Source organism: Telopea speciosissima, unplaced genomic scaffold (assembly GCF_018873765.1).
Source record: "Telopea speciosissima isolate NSW1024214 ecotype Mountain lineage unplaced genomic scaffold, Tspe_v1 Tspe_v1.0344, whole genome shotgun sequence".
Taxonomy (NCBI): domain Eukaryota; kingdom Viridiplantae; phylum Streptophyta; class Magnoliopsida; order Proteales; family Proteaceae; genus Telopea; species Telopea speciosissima.
Window position 1 is genome coordinate 18392 of NW_025317680.1, and position 17800 is coordinate 36191.

Consider the following 17800-nt stretch of genomic DNA (forward strand, 5'->3'; position numbering starts at 1 on the left):
ATCTTCTGACGATAATATCATGAGATACTTTAGAATTTAACACAATCAAGTCTACCTCCTTTCGTTCCCTTGTGATCTTTAAATACACATACAAATAGTTAAGGAACTAACTACTATTATAATTTCTCTATCGAACTGCTTTTCTCATGGTGGCAAAGAAAGACTAAGGTGGTTCCTCTCGCTAAACCATAGAGTGCCCTTCTCATAATCATATGCCAACAAATTTGGATGGAGCGCAACGGTATGACAATTTGAGAAGAAACCCATTGCAAGTGACGAAATTATGCCTTAGAGAAGTCATGGATTCTTTCCATCCAAATATGACATGGAATCAGCAAAACACCAGAATTCTATGCTCATTTAAAGACAGATTGTCCTTGATCTCCTTTTCCACCATTGTAGCAGTTCGAAAATAGAAGATGGAACATAATCCAAAATTCCGAAACATTCTTAAAAATAATGCCAAATAGCTTTCAAAAAAGTACATTCCAAAAACAAAACAAAAAAGTGTTCCACAGTTTTTACCTCACCAAAACACATTTCACATCTAGTTACGAAAGGATTACTTCTTCTCCTAACTAGATCATCCACAGATAACTTACCATGCACAAGTCTCCACCCAAAAAAAAACAATGTCTTGGCAGCAAAGATAACCATAGTATTTTTAAATTTCTCACACGAAGCTCTTCCTAAGTCGACTTAACTGTGAAAATCCCAGATGGAGTACATTGCCAAAAACAACAATCAATAGACATAACCAAAGGAATAGGTACTTTCCTTACCTCATCAAACTTCTAATTCAGGAACGCAGGTGATACATGAGAAGAGACCATTTCGAAGCGACACTAAAATCAGCAAACCCTAGACAATATTCCATAAAAAAAATTAAATAAATAAAATAAAAACTTGACTCAAGATCCGATGCAACTGAAATGGATTGGCTTCCAACTAGCAATCCTTCCAAAAAATAATCTTGGACCACTACCAACAGCCTAATTTTTATCCTCCCGGACAGCAGAGTGCTGTCTCCTCATATGGATGCGAAATGATGATTTAACCACCCCTTGGGTAGTGTGTTTGGGCAGAGTGGTTAAATCGTCATTTCACACCATGTGAGGGGACAGCACTCTGCTGTCCAGGCAGCGAACAACAGAGGATAATGATTCACCAACAGCCTTCCTTTTCTTATCACAAATGTAACTCCAGACTCTTTGAATTCCTAGCCATATTGACAATGTCTTATACGCAATTCTAATAGAGCCATTACCATCAAGGAATCTAGCTCTAATAAAGCAACTAAATGCTGATTCTTCATGCTTTATCTGCCAGGCCAGCTTACAACGTAGAGCTTTATTCACATCACGAAAATGACAATTACCTAGACCTCCTTTTGATTTTGGTTTACAAATCAAATCCCATTTCACCACAACGAATTTTCCAAATCCGACATCACCAGTCCACAAGAAATTAGGCCTCCAATTCTCCATGCATCTAATCAACAAGGCCACCAATACACTAATTTTATATAAGAATATAATATACTAATATAATATATTTCATACTATATATATATATATATATATATATCATACTATTATATAAGTGCACGAATGCATGCTTCGTGGCTACTTTTCACTTGACATTTTTATCCTTCTTTTTTTTTTATTAAATACCATTTCTTTCTTATTTCTTTCCTATCCTTTCTTTTTGTTTCTTTAGAATTGTTGGTACCCTTTGTATTCTTTTAATACTTAAATACTCTATAAAATTTATGATTCCCTTAATTATCTATCTCACGTCTCTCTTTCTTTTCCACTTTCTTTTTCCCTCTCTCAAATATTTTTATGATATGCATTCTCTCTTGATTCGTCAAGACTCCCCTTCTTCCTAGCGCCAATCTTATTTAGTTTCCTTATCTAAAAAAACTCCTAAAATTTTCCCAATCTATCTTTTATTTTGCTAGAAAATGCGAACAGAATCTTTTATTTTATAGATTCTCTCTCTTATTTCTCTATTGTGGAAAATCTTAATCCCTTTAATATCTCACACGATTCTCCCACCCCCTAATTATTCTCTTCTTTCTCTTGCTCACTCTGTCAATTCCCTCTTGTGCCTTTCCGGCTCTCTCCCTTTGTCGATTACCATCACCACCACCGCCGCGTTTCCATAGCTCTGGCTCTCCCAGACTTGTTAATCTCTTGAGAAGAAAATCGTGGGCTGGTGCTTAGCATTTCTGTTTGCATCTTCGCGTGAGTTTAAGGAGCACGGGCAATGGCACTGGCAAAATACAGTTTGCCTGTTTTCTGATTTTCTCTCAAATTCCCATGCTTGTATCTATATTTGTTCGATCCAAAATAAGTTTGATCTTCTATTCAAACTTTCTGTTCTTTTTTCTTGTACATCAGTGAGGCTGCAGTACTGGTTGTTTTGGTTCTTTCAAAAATCGAATCAATGGATGATAGGAGTAGACGCCATGGAGAATTTCAAAGTTTTAAAGAGGCACCGAGGATACCGCCAAGATTGTACAGAAAACCATCATCTTCTGGTACGTTTGCTTATTGCTTGATTGTTCAATTACTTCACTGAATGATGGGTTCTTGTAGATGTTGCGTCAGGAAATCGTCGGGCGGTCCTGCGAGTGCCATCACCTACAAGAGGACCAAGAAGTCACCAGAGAGAACCGGTGTGGTTCCGGCCTAGGGCTCTCCGATGGCAAAGTCAGATCTCCTGAGCAAATAGATGAATAGTGATTATTATAGCTGGGTTGAGGGTGTGAGATACCTCTTCTTTTATAGTGGTCTGTGGCGGAGTGGAGAGTCCCTAGTTGATGTGGAGTCTTCTTCGTGGGTGGAGGAGTCCTGAGTAGCAGGGCTCCTTCCTGGTTGGTTGTCTTCCCGTGAGACTTAGTATCCCAGTAGGGTTGTCCTTCTTGGTGGATAAATCCTTCTACGTGGTAGATATGGTCCCTGGTGCTTGAGTCCATCTGGATTACGTAAGTGGTAGGTGATGGCCCGGAGTCCTCGCGGTGGTGTATATCTTGTTAGCGACGTGGTGGTGATGTCATCCAGCTTGTACCTGCACCCTGTCAAGGTCTCAACACCTCAGTAGATGAGGCCTGAGAGGGAAAGATGTCCGGGTGGTCCTTGGCCCAAGGTGGGTGGTGCCCAGGGCGGCTAGAGCCCTGGTGGATGGCGCCCCAGGGGATGGCACCCAAGTGCGGGTGATGGTGCCCAAGGTGTAGCTGGTGTTTCGGGTGGATCTCCTGCTGTTAGTGTTTTGGTGGATCTCCTGTTGTTGGTGTCCGGGTGGATCTCCTATTGTTCAGGGACATGTGGCATCTTCTGATAGGTTGGGATGATTTGTGGTTCATCATTTGTCCCCCACTCTCTTGGAACAATGTGCTCAAGAGAGTTCTCTATACACTTGTATGTTACCCAGGGGGTTGGCGGCAAATAATCTCTCTCAGGGGGTGAGTCTGCAAATTGTTGGGTGAGGGAGAGGTTGTGGGTTCAAACCCCTCCTTTCACATCTTTTTACCTTTTTCTTTTCTTTTTTGTAGAGATATATATTCTTCTTTTTCTCATTCACTTTCTATTTCCTCTCCTTCTCTTGTCTTTTTCCTTCCACTTCTTTGTTTTTTTTGGCTCTTCTCCCCTACCTTATTTTTTGTCCCTCTCTTGGTGTGCCCCCCAAGTGTTTATCACATGTCCTCTCTCATGTCCTCCCTTGCCTATTAGCCTTAGGACTTGGTGTCTTGTGGCTTGCCTTGAGCTTGCCTTTGTGGTGTCTTCTCTGCTGGAGCTGTGCCTACGGTCTTTTCCCTAGGCTCGTGCTCTGACCACCACCCATGCTTGGGCCTTGGCTTTGGCCTACTCCGTCTACTCTTGGCCACAGCCTCGCTTGTGTCATCGCGCCCGCCTATCGTCGTCGTGCCACGTCTGCTTACCGTCGTCACGCCTGCCTTGGTGCATTAGGCCCGCCCAAGTCGTCACGTCTGCCTTGGTGCATCATGCCTGCCTGCCTGTCACGCCCACCTATTCGTCATGCCCGCCTGTCGCGCTCGTCTGTTCATCGTGCCCGACCTATCTCGCCTGCCTATTCATCGCGCCCGACCCGTCAAGCCTACCTGTCGTTGCGCCCATCTTCTCTAGGTCGGGTCACCGTCACGTCGCGCCCAGCCATCTTCTCTTTATCGCACCTGCCTTGGTCGTGTCCCTGTCTTGGCATTTGGCGCCTGCGGTTTGCGGTCCGCGTCTGTGTAGTGGTCAGTGGTTGGCCTTGTTTTGATCAGTGCCTTTGCGACGGTTGGCGCCTGGTAAGAGTCTATACTTTTTTTTTTTTTTTTTGTGATGATTTTCCCTGATCAGTTCACATGTTGGTGGTTGCAGATTGACATCCCTCTTCGGGCATTGGAGATTGTCGCTCCGAGTAAGTAGCTTGATCCTTCCTTCTTTATTCATGTCATCTCCCGAAGACTCAGATCTGGCCACGGCCCCGGTTGAGTATCCTGGGGAGTCTTTGTCTGGGTCTTCCTCCCCGGTGGGTACCGCCTCGTCATTGCCCTCTCCCCTGCTAGTGATGGGGAGGAGGAGGTTCCTAGAGGCTCCACCTCTGGTGTCAGTAGGGGTAGCAGGGTTCCCCGAGCCTCAATTGGGGATCCTTGCAGTACGTGGGCCCAGACTGCTAGTATCCTAACCGCCTCGAACTTAGTTTCTATCCGTCGCGAGTTTTATATCCCTCCTGAGATCGTTCTTCGTGTCCCTGATCCTGACGACCGCGCCTACTCCCATCCAGCGGACGAGGTCTGCCTCTACCGCATTTTCTTCACCTATGGTCTACGTCTTCCAGTCTCCCGCTTTGTGGAGTTGGTATTAGAGCATTGGTGCCTTACCCCTGGGCAGGTGGTGCCCAACTCTTGGCGGATTATTTTGGAGTATATGTGTTTTTTGCTGGGGCGGGGCGTGCAGCCACTGTTCCCCTATTTTTGTGCTTCTATGTTTTGAGGAAGGGGAACGGCGGGGGCCACCACTTCGCCCGTCGTGCTCCCAAGGGGGCTCTTGCTGTGTTTGATCCTATTGTGTAGATTACCGACTCGGTGAAGTGCTGGAGGGATCGCTTCTTCTTTGCCATGGTCCCCCGATGTGCATTGCGGTCTATCTGGGAGGCCATTGATCTCAAGAGGGTGAACTGCCTTCTTGCGTTGAGTGACTCTGAGTTTGACACCCTCGGGCAATGTCAGGGATGCGACCCGTTCGACGTTCATCAGTTGGATTCCGAGGCCTTCTTGTGCCTCTGGAAGTTGAGTCCTGGTAAGATTTTTCCTTTTTTGCTTGCACCCATGTTTATCTTCTACTTCACTAGCTGCCTGACTTATCCTGTGGTCTTGATTTGATGTTGTTATGCAGTGAGTATACGGCCGGACCTTAACGTTTACCGGTCCAGTATACGGAGGAAGGGCCTTTCGGTCGCTCCTCCTACGAGTGGTTCTGGTTTTGGAGCTGTTGGTGTCGGCGTTCCCCCGGTCCCTGCCCTTTCTTCTCTTGCGGTCACTGGGACCAAGCGGAAGGGTGGTCCGGATTCTTCCAATGTGATGAGGTCCGGCATGCGTGTCATCCTCCCACGCTCTTCTCCCCCTGTCGTTGCTGCTTCAGGGTCTCCTACTCTGCCTCCCATTGTTGCCCCCCTGGGGCCTTCTACTTTGCCCCCCTCTACGGGGAAGGGGGTGAGTTCTTCTTCGGTCGGCAAGGCTGTCGATCCGGCAGTCCCTTCGTTGCTGATGCTTTCCTTGGATCTTGAGGAGGGTGCGACTCTGTCTGGGCATGGCATGCCATGGGAGTGGTTGGATAAGGGGAGGCTCCCTGCTGAGAGTTCAGCCTTGTAGGGGCTTAGTGACGCGTTCCTGGCACAAACCCTTTATCATGACATGGCCTCTGTAAGTCCTACCTCTTATTTCCCTTGATCTTTCGTGCTTGTAGGTTTCCCTGTATACTCAATGGTTGTGTTGCTTATAGGTTCAGCACTGCGCTACAGAGGCGGTACTCTGTCTTGAGAGATGCGCTTTTCGGGAGGTTCAGTTGTCCCGCCGGCTGCAGGGTCTGGAGAGGGAGCTCCAGGGGCAGAAGGCGGCTCTAGAGGAGGATGTGGCTTGTGAGAGGAGCATGGCTGAGGAGCTCAGGGTGGCATCCGAGGGACTCAGGGTGGTGTCTGAGGAGCTCCGAGTGTCGTCTGTTGCAGCGGCTGAGAGTTCGACCAAAGTCCATGCTTTGGAGGAGGAGGTTCATGCGCTGAGGGAGAGTCGTGAGGTCGAGCTGTCCACGGCTGAGGAACGAGTTGTGGCTGAGTTCTGGGAGTCTCGGGCGATGTTAGACTTGTTCCACTAGAGTACCCAGGAGGTATATGACGAGGGTGTCCGAGATTTGGCGGTTCGCATCTTGGAGGAGACCCCTGGTTATGATTTCTCGAGATTCTCTGAGTTCGCCTCGGTGCTGTCTGCGTTGGTTTGAGTTCCTACTAAGGATGGTTTTGTGGCGTCCAGGGTGAGTGCGGTCTTGCCTGTGGGGAGCGCAGCCTTGCCTATGGAGAGCGCAGCTTTGCCTGGGGAGAGCGCGGTCCTACTTGAGGAGAGTGTGGCTCATCCCCCTGAGGGTGACATGATGTCTCCTACAAGGTCTGACGCGACTCCTCCCGTCGATGCCTCATGATTTTATATGTATTCTGAATAGTGAACCTTGGGGTGCTAAACTTGGTTGTAGTTATGACCTCGGTCGTTTGTAGTTGATGTGTTTTCCTTCTATTTTTCTCCTTGCTACGTAGGACCTTGATGATCTTCGGTCCCTGGCGGTCTGGGGACCCCGGTGGCCTTGTGCCTTATTGGTCACTGGACCTTGGTGGCGTATGGGCCTTGGTGGTCATTAGACCTGGGTGGCCTTGCGCCTTATTGGTTATTGGACCTTGGTGGCCTTACGCCTTAGTGGCCTACGGGCCTTAGTGGTCATCGGACCTAGGTGGCCTTGAGCTTTGGTCGCCTGCGGGCCTTAGTGGTCATCAGACCTGGGTGGTCTTTCGCCTTGGTGGTCATCGGACCTTGGTGGCCTGCGCCTTGGTGGCCTATGATGAGCACATTTATGTGTGAAATCTTAGGATATAAAGCATTCATTTTACCACATTGAACAGCGCTACTCGGGTACTTTTTATCATTTTTCAGGTTTAGGGGCATTTTGGTCAAACTGGAGAATACATGTCTAATTGGACCGCCAAACGCCAGATTACGAGGTTGAAGACTTCAGTCGGGTTAGCTTTCTAATGTGCAACATCGGAAGTCATTTGATTAGAGCCGATTCGAGTTTAGAAGAAGAAGAAGAGAGAAAAATCAAGCATAGGGACATAACGGTAATTTTGGAGAATCAAGAATCTTTCAAAAGATATCGGATAGGGCTCATATTGTCTGGAATTTAAAATGGTGTAACTTTAATTCTCGGGTTAGTTCCATCTGGACCTAGGATAAAAAGATATAGCCCAAAAACGATTCTTAATGAAGTTGGAATTTAGGATAAATAAATATAATAAAAAAAAAATGAGAAAAATATCTTTTCTCTCTAATCTTTCTCCTAACTCTCTCGGATTCTCTCGGATTGTATTTCTTTTATTTTGGTAAATTCGATTTCTATATCTTCTCTCTCCCACTTCCTCTTAAATTCCCTCATCTCTCCTATCTCCTTCCCATCTCCCTTTCACGAGCTCTCTCACCCATATAAAACCCATCTTGACCGCACTCCATTGCTCTCTCCCTTGATCCTTCATTTTTTCTTTTTCAGTTTTAATTTTCTATTCTAGAATGATAATAGCAGCAGATAGTGCCGTTCCTCTTCGTTATACCCGATCTTTCATCCTCTTCTTTTTATTTTTAGTTTTAGATCTTATGTAATTAGGTTATCATATGTAATTTTATTTTTTTAGAATCATTGTTAGGATAAATTTTATTTCCCCATCCCTTCGATCATATGTGTAATCTTCATTATACACTTTGGTAATTTGTTCTTCAATATTGGATGCGGCTTCAAGTGATGGGATTCAAGTGACGGAATCATCTTCATTGGAGTTATTCGAATCAGCTAAGTTCTTCTTCTTATAAATTTTAGTTTTAATAATTTCTATGTCTTTTTCTCCATCAATCCTTTCTTCCCTCTTCATTGCTTTCATGGCTAGCTAAACCTCTCCTTTTGGGAGTGGGTGAAACCATGAGAGAAGGAAGAATTGATGGCTAGCATTGTCTATGTGATTAATGGACATGATCAATATTGGACTTACGATGGATGACCGCCCACAGCTTGTATGTCATTCCAAGGGGAACTATATACATGTTCGTTAGCCGTATCCATTGTGACACCATTATGTTCATGTATTTTTTTTTTGTTTACATTGTATGTTGTATGAGCACTGTTTTCATAGGATATGTTAGCCGTATATGAGCCATGCCGCATATCTTATAGACTTAGGCCGTATGCATGCTTTGCCCTAATATGCTAGTCATTGATCGCCTAATTCTCATGGTGGAACTCATTCCCAAGTGACTTTCTTATTTTTAATTCATCCATTACCTTAGTGGTTGCCCTAGTTTCTATTTTTAATTTGTTATCTTTGGTAATTTAGTTGCTTCTATATTTGCTAGTTTCCATAATTGGTAGTTTCTATATATAGACTGTTTCCATATTTGGTAAGTTGTACACTTCGCGTTAATTAAAAGTGGAAATTTATTCAAGGTTGACCTCCTCGTGTTCGACCCGTAGCTACGATTGACCCGTACGCTTGCGGTTATTATTTTAAACTCAAACAAGTTTTTGGCGCCGTTGCCGGGGAGATTATTGACCACTTTATTTTTTTGATTTTTAAGTAATTCGAAGTGCTTTAGTTTCTTCTCTTTCTCCTCTTTCTCCTCTTTCTTTAAAAAAAAAAAAAAAAAAAGTTTTTGAAAACCTTTTCTTGTTACTCTTCTGTTTCAAATAGTGTGCGCCCAATCTAAAGTCCTTCATATGCCCAAACCCAGCCAATCTTGGTGCCCCTTGATTCGTTGGGTGGTTTGGATTGGCATGTGACTTATCTTTGGAGGTGACCACTCTTGATAACAGGAAAGCAACATAGTGAGAGTTTTGGAAACATAAACGTATAGTAGTCCTCCACCCTACATCAGAATCCATTTGGAGTCGCCCGTAGGTGGCTCGTGAAGACTATACGGGTTCCCTTACTGTCAACCTATATGGCAACCTTGCAGCTTTGGAACCATTGTTTCGATTTCTGAGGGATAGATGCATTATCTACCTTGGGCTCCCTCTTGTTTTTAGTATTTTTTTTTTTTCTAGTCTTTTATTTTTCTTTAAATTTTTTTTTTTATGGGAGACCTCAATTTGGGATAGGTGGTTAGTTTAGAATTATGGGAGATACACTTCCAAATAAGACTTTGGGGGAAAGATGGACCTATGCTAAGGCAACCATGATTTTGGAGGAAATGTTTAAACAAGTTAGGGAAGCCAAAAGTAGTGAGATAGAGAATAATTTTGCACCACCCCAGTACAATTTTGCTCCCCAACCCAACTATGGGCTTTCAGAAAATTTTGATTGGTTACATCCCCAAACAATCCATGTTATGGAAGGATACCCTAATCTGTATGGGGGTAACTATGGTGATGAGAATGTGAGTCTTCAATTTCAATACAATTCTTTTGGCACTTATAATCAGGGGTGGAGTGATCATCCCGATTTCTTGTGGGATCAATGGAATAACCAAGCTGGACCACCCAATTTCCAATATCATGGTCAGTTTGGTCCTCCAATGCCCAACCCTCCATTAAATCTTAACAGGCCACCTCTCCTTGAACCATATCACCAACCCCTTGAGTTTCAAAACATGGGTGAGGAGGCCAGACTGAATGAGCTTGAGAAATACATAGACCTTCTCACAACAAGCCAAAATACCATGGAGAAGCAACTCTATCAACTGATAACCATGGTGCAAGAGGGGAAACGGGTACATTACCTAGTCAGCTTGAACCACCCCATCCCCAGTTTAATGATATTGAAAGTCCACCACCCCAGTTTGAGGTTAATGAGAGTCATTCCCAACAAGCTGCTTTTCATGATGATTTATTTGTTGAGATTGAGTCTCCTCAGGATATTAGTGAAGCGAGATTTGATGAGCAACCTGGGGAAGTCCAACTTTTTCCTGAAATTTCTGATTTTAGTGGGCCTAGTGTTTTTATTGATTTAGAATCAGATTTTCATGATAACATAGAAACCCAGGAAATTCGATCTCCCCCTCTCTCTTTGGAAAACTTAGATAATTGTCATTTTGAGGATTTCATTGTCTCACATGTTGATTTGTCCAAACCTCCTAGGTTTGATGATTTTATTGAGGAGGACAATGTTAGTCATAATGCCTTTCAAGCATATTTCCATGATCTTTATTTGGCAAACCAAGTTATACAAAGAACGGATAGTTGTATTGCCAGGATTGATTTGAGTAAACCTCCAATTTTTTATGATTATTTAGATGAGATAATTCATAATCCTTTTTATACTTATTGTGATCCATTTTTGGTTGGTTTTTCAAAGAATGATAGGTGTTCTACATTGCAAATGGGAGAGAAGGGAAGGATTTATGGCTTGAGTTTTATTGCCTTCATTTTTCACTGTCCCATAAGGACAGATTTTTCTATTGGATATTTTTCAGTTGTGCTTAACTGCCGTATTATTTCTCGCTTTACTAAAATTCATGGTCGAGTGTTTTCTGGTTCTGAAGCTATTTCTCCATTTACTGGCCATGGATTGAGATTTCTATTGCTGCTCCTAGCACTTTTTGTAGAGCTCATGACTCTTCATGATCCTCTTTGTTGATTTTATCTGGTAAGCCCCTTCATCTCCTCCCTTGTCCTTATCTTTTTTCTTTTATGCATGCATTGAGGACATTGCATGAATTAAGTGTGGGGGGGATGTTGGGCTTAATTGGTGAATTTTGATTGTGGTAATAGTTTGGTTTTTTACATATGTCTCTTTGATTGCAAAACGAGAGAGAGAGGGAATTAGGTGTCCTAGCATGCGAAATAATAAAAAAATTCCTTTTCAAGGACGGTAATTGGTTTGTATTCGGTGAGAGGGATTGAATTGGAAAATATGAGCGTTATTTCATTTGATGGCTAGATTCTTCTATGTGTTTTATGGACTCTTTGATCTTTTGGCTAGTAGTTGAGACCAATTTGTTTGTGGCAAGGCAAGGCATGAAAGTGGAAGTGAAAAAAAAAAAAAAAAAAAAAAAAAAAAAAAACAAGGAACAGAAAGGAAAGTGGAATTCCTTGGGACTAGATAGGGCACTGTGCCTCATGAAGCAGGGTGACTTGATCGAAATTCCTTGAAAGGAAACTCAAAAAAAAAAAAAAAACTCTTGCATCAATGTCTCAATGTCTTATGGATATATGCAAAAAGCGAAGCTACCAAGTATTTGGGTGTACTGGTATATGCTCCACCATGTCATTCAGGGAACAGTAGTGGAGTAGAAAAAGAGTATGTTGTTGAGAAAGAAAAAAAAGCTTTTGCCTTAATGCCTGAAAAAGAAAGTATGGTCAAAAATACTCAAAGCCTAAGTCTTTGGTTCCATTGATATTATGAGTGGTTTGCTTGAAGGTGAGTAGTGTGCAGAAAATATAAGGAAATCCCTTAATCTTGATGCATGCTTATTACTTGAATTGATGTGGGGTGAAAAAATTCAAGTGTGGGAGAACCTTTGGCTCCTTGATCTTTAGTTGAACACTTTTTGGGATTATGTGCACTGTCCTACTTATGCCATGATTAAAATTTGCAGCATTTATTTACAATTAAATTTTGGGTGTATATTCACTGCAAACACCCACGAGACACAACTCGTCCACTAGGGGTAACCTAGGGGTTCAAAGGCTTGTTGCACATGCTAAGTGCAACCGTGATTCCTACGAAAGTGAGTTAGGATTTTCTGCATTCTAGATTAGTTTTTCTTTTGCTTTACTTGAGGACAAGTAACGTTCAAGTGTGGGGGAATCTGATGAGCACATTTATGTGTGAAATCTTAGGGCATAAAGCATACATTTTACCATATTGGACATAGTTACTCGGTGCTTTCTTATGCTTTTCAGGTTTTAGGTGAATTCTTGTGAAAATGGAGGAGATGATGCTAAGGAAATGTTTTTAAGGTGTTTAAAGATGTTAATGGCTTGGATGCATAGCCCATCGAGTCAGCTTCGCAACGGTTTAAACGGCACATGATTCCGAGTTGAAACGAAGAAGTTACGGCCATTTCCGTAACGAAGCACGAAAATGGTCTATAGGGGTTTATTTGTAATTATTGACAGTCGGCTGGGGACAAAGTGAATCAAAAGTTCAGATTGCAGGGGCCTTAACAGAATTATTAGAAGTTACATTTCTTGTACCCGAAAGATTCCATTTGGAGGGCTCTGGACAGTCCAACTTCAACTTGAGATATCTTGGGCTCCCGAACTCCAAATTGGACGAAATTTGGGTCTATTTTGGGTGATTTTTCGCAAGGAACACAATGGTGAGGCCTATATAAGCACCCCATGCTCCACGTTTTTTGAAGGACAGAATGGGTATTTTATTTATTCTTGAAGGAATCCTAGTCATCACCCTTACTCTCTCTCTCCTCCAACTTCTCAAGGGCACTTTTGGAATTCTACTTGGGATAGACTTATTTTGAAAGACATTCTCACCTATGGAAAGTTGAAAAATCAAAGATGCTTTGATTTTATTGCTTGGAGAAGATATCTACAAAGAAAAGGAAGCACTTGTTAATTGGAAGTTTACTTTTTAGAAATAGAAGTCTATGTAAACAATCTTCTTCTTCTTCTTCTTTCTATTTTTTTCTTTTTCTTAGGATTCAAGGCATTGTAAAGAGGAAGGAAAAGAGAATATTCTATTTTCTTAGGGAATATTTCTCCTACACTTCCCTCTTCTCCCTTCTCTTCTCTTCCCCTATAAATACCCCTTGCCCTTTGGGTTATAAAAAGGAGTTTTTTAGTTCAGTTTTTAGTTAGTTTCTAGTTCAATTTTAATTCAGTTTTTAGTGTAATTTTTAGTTCATTCACTTAGTAAAATTTCTTTTCTTCTTCTCCTTCTAAGTTGTGATTTTTGACTTTTATAAGTTCTATTTTGCTTTTTGATTTTTATTTAATGGTTGTAATAGGTTTAGTTTATGCTTTAATTTCAATTTAAGTCTTCAATTGGGTTGTAATTTCTTAATTCTAGTTTAGGTTTTAAGCCTTCTAATCTAAGTTCTTAAGTTGATGACAAGACTTGAAGATTTAGAAGAGGAGGCCATGGTAAGTTTATGTAAGTATTCAAGCTTTTCAATTACATTCATGCAAGCACATCTAGGTTTTACTATCTAAACTCTCAATCTCATTCTCCCTCTCCTCTATCTCTCTCTATCTTCTTCTTCTTCTCCCTCTATTTCTTTTATTTTTTTTTATATGGTTGTGGTATGTGGATGCACTTTTATTCCCTTATTTCTTTTTATGTGATTATGAAGTGTGGCTGTGTTTTTGTTATTCCTTTCAATTCGCTTTAGTTTGATAGGTTAGATGCTCATGTGTTAGGACACCAATTTAATCCCTTAATTTTGTTAGATGCTTATGAGTTAGGATGCATTAATTTTCATTAGTTTAATTAGTTTAATTTAACACTTTAATTTGGTTCACTTTGCATTACTTTTAAGTTAATTAAATAGAGTGGCGTATATCTCCTCGTGTTCGACCCGTAGCTACGATTGACCCGTTCCTCTTCGTTATACCCGATCTTTCATCCTCTTCTTTTTATTTTTAGTTTTTAGATCTTATGTAATTAGGTTATCATATGTAATTTTATTTTTTTAGAATCATTGTTAGGATAAATTTTATTTCCCCATCCCTTCGATCATATGTGTAATCTTCATTATACACTTTGGTAATTTGTTCTTCAATATTGGATGCGGCTTCAAGTGATGGGATTCAAGTGACGGAATCATCTTCATTGGAGTTATTCGAATCAGCTAAGTTCTTCTTCTTATAAATTTTAGTTTTAATAATTTCTATGTCTTTTTCTCCATCAATCCTTTCTTTCCTCTTCATTGCTTTCATGGCTAGCTAAACCTCTCCTTTTGGGAGTGGGTGAAACCATGAGAGAAGGAAGAATTGATGGCTAGCATTGTCTATGTGATTAATGGACATGATCAATATTGGACTTACGATGGATGACCGCCCTGACTTGTATGTCATTCCAAGGGGAACTATATACATGTTCGTTAGCCGTATCCATTGTGACACCATTATGTTCATGTATTTTTTTTTTGTTTACATTGTATGTTGTATGAGCACTGTTTTCATAGGATATGTTAGCCGTATATGAGCCATGCCGCATATCTTATAGACTTAGGCCGTATGCATGCTTTGCCCTAATATGCTAGTCATTGATCTGCCCTAATTCTCATGGTGGAACTCATTCCCAAGTGACTTTCTTATTTTTAATTCATCCATTACCTTAGTGGTTGCCCTAGTTTCTATTTTTAATTTGTTATCTTTGGTAATTTAGTTGCTTCTATATTTGCTAGTTTCCATAATTGGTAGTTTCTATATATAGACTGTTTCCATATTTGGTAAGTTGTACACTTCGCGTTAATTAAAAGTGGAAATTTATTCAAGGTTGACCTCCTCGTGTTCGACCCGTAGCTACGATTGACCCGTATGCTTGCGGTTATTATTTTAAACTCAAACAAGTTTTTGGCGCCGTTGCCGGGGAGGTGACGCTTGTTTTGTTTCCTATTTTAATTGATTCGTAGTGTTTTCAAAAAAAAAAAAAAAAAAAAATTTAAATTAAAAAAAAAAAAAAATCCAAAAAAAAAAAATAAAAAAGGCCTTTGAGGAGTGCTTTAATTTCGGATTATGGCTTTTGTATGCTTGTTTGGGTGAGGAATTCGAAGAACCGGATAGAACGAATTGAGATTCCAACCATGGTTGAGGAAGGAGAGAGGCAACCTATGACCCTTAGGGATCGCTTTTATCCCGCACGGGCTGCACAACCCTCATGCATTCGCTTACCCGCCGCCCAGGGAAACAATTATGAGCTTAAATCTAATTTCATTAGTATGTTGCCCCACTTTCATGGGGTAGCTAACGAAGATGCATATTTGTTTCTTAGGGAGTTTGAGGAGGTATGTGTGCTCATTAAGATGCAACAATTGACTGATGATGCGGTTAAGTTGAGATTCATCCCCTTTGCACTTAAGGATCAAGCTAAAAAGTGGCTCTATGGTTTGCCTAGAGACTCAATAACTACGTGGGATCAATTTACAGTTGTCTTCCTAAAGAAGTTCTTTCCCTTGCATAAGACCAATAGGATTAGGAATGACATTCTGCAGTTCAGACACAAGCCAAATGAATCCTTCTCCAAATTCATGGAGAGATTCAACAACCTTCTTCAAGAGTGTCCTCACCATGGCCTAGATACTTGGCATCTGTGCCAAATCATCTATGAGGGTATAGATTATCAAACCAAGCAGTTGGTGGAATCCATGTGCCCAACTGGATTCACATCATTCACCGATGAAAATCAAGCTTGGGAGTTTTTGGTTGACTTAGCGGACAAGACCAGAGAGTGGGAATCCACTCAAGAAAATGAAAACTCCGGTGAGGATTTTTGGTAGAGGGCGTAGCCAAAGAGGCTCGGTTGGACGAGTCTTATTACAAGACTAAAAGCCATAATGACCAAGGGACCTTCCCGATAAATCAGGTTTATCAGACCGCCCCTTTGTGTTGGATACCAATCCTCATCACATGTGATGGATGAGTGCCCTAATCGGTCTAGTGGGCATGGAATCTATGAGAGTGTGCATGTAATGAACAATCCTTATAGTGGAACCTATTATCCTGGGTGGAGAAATCACCCTAACTTCTCATGGAACCAAGGCCCCAATCAAGTTGGTTCATCTACATTCCAGCCTCCAATCCAAGGTCAGTTTGCTCCCCAGCAGATTAACCCTAGATTTGTCTCCCCTCCCAATAATCTAACCCCAATGATAAATCAGCAACCACCTAAATTTTTGAAAAATAGTGATGAGTCTACCAGGTTAAATTCCCTTGAGAAGAGTATGGAGCTCCTCATGAGCACATTCCTAACCAGCCAACATAACATGGAGAGGCAAATCTCTCAACTGGCCAATACTCTCCATGAAAGGGAAAAGGGTAAGGTGGCGAGTCAACCAGATCCGAACCCTGGGACCTCTATGCCCTATCCACCTCACACTCAGTTGAACTCTATCCATCAGAGTCCACACCACTCAGCACCCTCTAGTCAATGTAATGCCATATATGCTCTGAGGAGTGGATGTGAGAACCAACAAGAGGCTCCAATTCAACCAACTCCTTTAACTTCTGAGCCTCCTATTGATGCTGTGAATGTTCTCCATCCATCACCCATTGTAAGTGCCCCACATGACCCTCCCATAGTTGTGAATGACCAGCCCCCTGTCCAAGGTTCGTCTGATGAACCTATAATGATTAGTGAAGAGAAACATGAAGAGCCACCTGAGAAGAATTATGTCTCTAAGGCTCCATTTTCCAATAGGCTTAAAAGTAACAAGAATGATGCAATAACTGAAAAAGTTTTAAATGTCTTCAAAAGTGTGCAAGTTAACATCCCTCTTTTAGATGCTATTTCCCAGGTACCTACCTATGCAAAGGTCCTCAAGGACTTGTGTACTCGAGAAAAGAAAAATCAATGTACCTAAGAAAGTCTTTCGATTGCCAATGTGAGCTCCGTTCTGTCACAATGAGATAGTGGCTAAGTATAAGGATCCTGGTTGTCCAACTATCTCATGTATGATTGGTAACACTAGAATTGACCATGCCCTTCTTGATCTAGGAGCTAGTGTCAATTTATTGCCATATTCAATGTACCAACAATTAGGGTTAGGAGACCTTAAGCCTACATCTGTCACATTACAATTGGCAGATAGATCAGTCAAGACTCCCAAGGGAGTAATTGAGGATGTGTTATTAAAGGTTGGGGAATTTCTTTTTTTGTGGATTTTATAGTCCTAGATACCCAACCTGTGACCAATATCAAAGGTCAAATCCCAATTATCCTTGGTAGACCTTTCTTAGCTACTAGCAATGCTCTGATCAATTGTAGGAATGGTCTGATGAGGCTGTCTTTTGGGAATGCATCTCGTGATTTTAATGTCTTTCGATTGGGAAAGCAACCATGCTTAGATGAAGACGTGCATCTAATTTTTGAATCACCTGATTTGGTTACAACTGCTCTTAACACAGGTATTAATCAATGTCTAAAGGATTTGCCTCAATCCAAGTATGGGGGAGAGCCTTCTAAATTGTGGACCAAGCCACCACCTGTTGAGCCAGATGGTAATCTGTCTACTTCTCTTCCCAAGTCACCACCAGTGGAACCGCCTGAAAAGGAACAAGAGGTGTTGTCCCAACAACACAATGGAGGCTCTGTAATATTTGATCCAGGTAAGGGTACACACTCTACAATCTCTAGCACATCTTTTAATTCCTCTCTCATGCCACTTTCTTCACCACATTCTTACGAGGTCATGGATTTCCATGCACCTCCTTATTTTGAGCCACCATGATCATATCCGGTACGCCCCCTCTTCTTTGTCCTTATTTTTATTTTTATTTTTTCATGCATTGAGGACACTGCATCATTTAAGTATGGGGGGGATTTCATTGAATTGTAGTCTTTACTTTGGTTTGAGAGCGAGTGTATA